The sequence below is a fragment of the Pygocentrus nattereri genome, chromosome 6 (genome assembly GCF_015220715.1).
Source record: "Pygocentrus nattereri isolate fPygNat1 chromosome 6, fPygNat1.pri, whole genome shotgun sequence".
NCBI classification, from domain to species: Eukaryota; Metazoa; Chordata; class Actinopteri; order Characiformes; family Serrasalmidae; genus Pygocentrus; species Pygocentrus nattereri.
Genome location: NC_051216.1, coordinates 4,914,774 through 4,920,146, shown reverse-complemented (window position 1 = coordinate 4,920,146; position 5,373 = coordinate 4,914,774).

The following is a 5,373-nucleotide window of genomic DNA, read 5'->3' as shown; positions in this document are numbered from 1 at the left end:
GGACTCGCTGAGGACTCGCTGAGGACTCGCTGTGGACTCGCTGAGGACTCGCTGAGGACTCGCTGAGGACTCGCTGTGGACTCGCTGTGGACTCGCTGTGGACTTGCTGTGGACTCGCTGCTTTTTAGGCAAAGTGTTCAAATCTCATCCGATACTCGCTCATAAAGGACTCCTTTTATATCCAAGCATGTGCTACCTATTTAAGATGTTTGAGCTGATAACAATGTTCCTAGTCCTAAATTACACCTGTCTCAACATTTTCGGGACGTGTTGCAAGTTTTAACTTCAGAATGAGCTTATATTTACAAAATCCAATGAAGCTGATAAGGAAAGACATTACAGACCTTTATAATGGTGTCATTCAAATACAGTCCAAACTTTTTATGAGAAAGACAAACATTCTTACATTCTCAACTTAAAATGTTAATCTTAAAAGTTGGGGTTTTTTTTTGTTTTGTTTTTTTAATCCAAAGTAATTTTGATATTGGAAGTTAAGGTGGCACAGTGGTGCGGGGGGTAGGGTTCGATTCCCTGGCCGGGTAACCAGGGTCCTTTCTGTGTGGAGTTTGCATGTCCTCCCCGTGTCTGTGTGGGTTTCCTTTGGGTTCTCCGGTTTTCTCCTTTTCCTTTGGGTTCTCCAGTCCAAAGCTGGCAGTCAAGCCAGTTGGTAAATTGCCCCTTAGTTTGAGTGAATGTGTCTGTCTGCCTGTCTGTCTGTCTGCCCTGTGATGGACTGGCGACCTGTCCAGGGTGTATCCTGTATCCTATCCAGCTTCCGTTCTTCTCAGGAGCCTCACTTTCAGCTCCTCAAAGAACCTGCAGACACGCCTCCAAAGCTCAGTCTGAGAAGCTGGTTGATGATTTTCTGAAGTAATCAAACCCATTCAGTGGTGCTGAGGTCTGGACTCTGGGGGTGGTCAGACCATCGTCCAGCTTCTTTGTTTGGTGTGTCCGTCTCCTTTTCTCAGTGAGGTTCTTCTTGATCGGCTACACGTCCTTTCAGACCCACAGCACTGAGTGGTCTTCTCACAGTGGAAGGTTGGACAGAAACACCTGTGGATGTTTTCAGATCTGAAGCAGCTCGATGTTCTCCTCTCTCTCAAAGACGGAAGCTGGACGTGCTGTTTATCTGATGGATTAACGTCTGATTATCTGATGGAATTAGGACTGAATGATCCACACAGAGTCTGAACCCAGAATGCTGACTCAGCACATATAGTTTTTGTTAGCAGAAGTTGAATGGGCAAAGAAATCAATAGGAATAAACACTGCTCCTTCCTATGAAACGGTTTTTCAGCAGAGCTCCTCGACCTCTTCATCAGTCTCACAGGCCGCATATATTAATTACTACTACCTTATCTATGTGCATAGCTTAGCAGGCTATTAACCTTCTTAATACGACGCAGGAGACTGGAGACCTGATAAACATACAGCATTCTTAACTCTGACAGTGTGAGACTCTTAGGAGACCCTGAGGATCAAGGTAAATACTGCTGGACAGTTCTGGGTCTTACGTTGTAAGTTATAGAGTAACACACTGGACGCAGACAGGCTGCCTGTTCCTATCAATCCTGGGGAACATGCTCCTCCACTCTTCCAGGATTTTTCCTCAGTGCTGATGACACTTTTTATGTTTTCAGATGTTTCGTTGTCTGTATTTATTTCATTGATGTTTTTCTTCCTCCAGTTCAGGTGTTTTTCTCCTCTCTATCAAAGATTCATTCACTCACTGACTCACTCGCTGACTGACTGACTCACTGTTACCACTTTCGTTTCTTTTTTTGGGCTGGCCAAAAAGGTCAGTGAGCCAGTGGCACTGACTGGCCACACTGGCCTCACTCATTTACATTGTCACTCACACACTGACTCAGATACTGACTCACTGACTCTGACGGACTGATTCACTCTTAATCACTGACTCATTCTTTCTCTCATGTTCTTACTTGCTGACTGACACACACACACACACACAAACTCATGCACTAACTCACTTATTAACTGACAGACTCACTGTTACCACTTTCATTCTTTTTTGGACTGGCCAAAAAGGTCAGTGCCACTGGTTCTCTGACTCACTGACTCACTCATGTGACTCACTCTTTTACAGGGACTGACTCATTGATTCACTCTTAATCACTGACTCATTCTTTCTCTCTTACTTGCTGACTGACACACACACACACACACACACACACACACACACACACACACACACACACACACACACTAGTTCATGCACTGACTCGCTGACTCACTCACTCACTCAGTAACTGATATATTCGCTGTTACTTTCTTACATACTAACTCATATTCACTTACCCACTGACTCTATGACTAACTCACTTATTCACTCATTCACTTTCTGACTCAGTCACTGACTGACTCATTCACTCACTCTTAATCAGTGACTCGATATCTTACTTTCTCACTCACATTGACACACACACACACACACACACACACACACACACACACACACACACACACACACACACACACAAGCTTATACACTGACTCACTTCCTCCCTGACAGGCTCATTCGCTCACTCACTTTTTGACACACCAACTGAGTCACGCACTCACTGTCTTACTGATAGACACTCACTGACCGACTCACTAACTGACATACCTAATGGCACATCCATTCACTCACTCACTGACTCACTCACTGGCTGACAAGCTCATTCATTCATTCACTGACTAACTGACTCACTTACTGACAGATTCATTCACTCACTGCCTGACTCACTCCTGATTACTGACTTGTTCCATCTCTCAATTGCTCACCCACTGACTCTCTGGCTGACTGACTCGTCTCTCACTCACTTTTTGAATCACTGACTGAGTCACTCACTGATTCACTCATTCACCTACTCTCTGACTGAATCACTAAATGGCTGACTCTCCATTGTTGAAGTTATTTTGTGAAGCACAAATAATGAAATCATAATATGTTTTTTTCCTGCCTCTGCAACAGTCCAAAATTGACAAAACCGAACAGCTATAAATAACCTGCTGCCATAGCAACACACTACCTAATCAATCAGTCATAGAGAGATACACTATATTGAAAAAAGTATTCGCTCGTCTTCCTTCACACGCATATGAAATTGAGTGACTTTCCATTCTTAATCCATAGGGTTTAATATGATGTCGGCCCACCCTTTGCAGCTATAACAGCTTCAACTCTTCTGGGAAGGCTTTCCACAAGGGTTAGGAGTGTTTATGGGAATTTTTGACCGTTCTTCCAGAAGCACATTTGTGAGGTCAAACACTGATGTTGGACGAGAAGGCCTGGCTCACAGTCTCCACTCTAATTCATCCCAAAGGTGTTCTATGGGGTTGAGGTCAGGACTCTGTGCAGGCCAGTCAAGTTCTTCCACACCAAACTGGCTCATCCACGTCTTTATGGACCTGCTTTGTGCACTGGTGGTCAGTCATGTTGGAACAGGAACGGGCCGTCCCCAAACTGTTCCCACAGAGTTGGGAGCGTGAAATTGTCCAGAATCTCTTGGTGCTGAAGCTTTAAGAGTTCCTTTCACTGGAACTAAGGGGCCGAGCCCAACTCCTGGAAAACAACCCCACACCATGATCCCCCCTCCACCAAACCTTACACAGCTCAATGCAGTCAGACAAGTACCGTCTCCTGGCAACCGCCAAACCCAGACTCGTCCATCGGATTTCCAGACGGAGAAGCGTGATTGGTCACTCCAGAGAACTCGTCTCCACTGCTCTAGAGTCCAGTGGCGGCGCTTTACACCACTGCATTCCACGCTTTGCATTACGCTTGGTGATGTAAGGCTTGGATGCAGCTGCTCGGCCATGGAAGCCCATTCCATGAAGTTCTCTACGCTGTTCTTGAGCTGATCTGAAGGCCACGTGAAGTTTGGAGGTCTGTAGTGATTGACTCTGCAGAAAGTCGGTGACCTCTGCGCACTATGCCCCTCAGCATCCGCTGACCGCTCTGTCATTTTACGTGGCCGACCACTTCGTGGCTGAGTTGCTGTCGTTCCCAGTCACTTCCACTGTGTTATAATCCCACTGACAGTGGACTGTGGAATATTTAGTAGTGAGGAAATTTCACGACTGGACTTGCTGCACAGGTGGCGTCCGATCACGGCACCACGCTGGAATTCACTGAGCTCCTGAGAGCGACCCATTCTTTCACTAATGTCTGTAGAAGCAGTCTGCAGGCCGAGGGGCTCGGCTTTATACACCTGTGGCCATGAAAGTGACTGGAACACCTGAATTCAGTGATTTGGATGGGTGACAGTACTTTTGGAAATATAGTGTAGTTACACAGACAACTAGATGCACAGATGACTAGCCCTGCTAAACGAGGCAGGCATAGTCTCATTTACTGTAAGAGATGCCAATGACTCTAATTTATAAAACAGGGATTGAACATTTTGCGTGAGGCACTTTGGTATTTATAGCTTCCAGAGGAGGCAGAGCTACAAGAGCAGCACTTACTGTCTGATACAAACGCTGTTCATTTTGAACCGGTCATTAACCTTGACCCTTTCACCTACGTATTATCTAACCAAGATTAAAGGAGCTGGATGTGACCATTAGTGTATTGACATCAGTGCTGATGGATTTAGAGCAGCGCTGCATATACTATACTAGATATACTAATGTATCTGAATAAAACAGCAACTTCAGCAAAACACTGCCTGCAGATATAGTACAAATACACACCAATCAGGCACAACATCCTGACCGCCTCCTTGTTTCTACGCTCACTGTCCATCTTATCAGCTCCACTTACTGTATAGCTGCACTCTGTAGTTCTACAGTTTCAGACTGTAGTCCATCTGTTTCTCTGATACTCTGTTACCCTGTTCTTCAGTGGTCAGGACCCCCATGGACCCTCACAGAGCAGGTACTGTTTGGGTGGTGGGTCATTCTCAGCACTGACGTGGTGGTGGTATGACCCCCTTCTTCTCAGTGTCTCAATGTGTTTAGCTCAGCGATGAGGCTAAAGCACCAGCAGTTCTGGACCACTGGTGCTGCACTGAGGGAGGTTTAGAGGACGAAGTCTCGGGTCTGAGCGAGTGAAGTCGAGTGACCGGTGCTGGAGTGACAATAATCTCTGATTATTGAGGTCATAGTGGAAGATTCTTACGTCTGCTCTGTTCAGTCTGTAACAGAGATGGTGCACAGGCGGGGAAAGGGGCGGGGCCAAGAACCAGAGCAGCACTTTAGCAACTGGGCGTTTACAATTTGCATAAACGTGCATATTCATAGACCTTGGCATTCTCAATGAATGTTAAGGTTCAGGGAGGCCATTTTTATGAGCATAACAATAACACATGAACTATTTAACAACTTACAGTTCAACACAGATCACGTCTTTGTGTTTCGACTGAT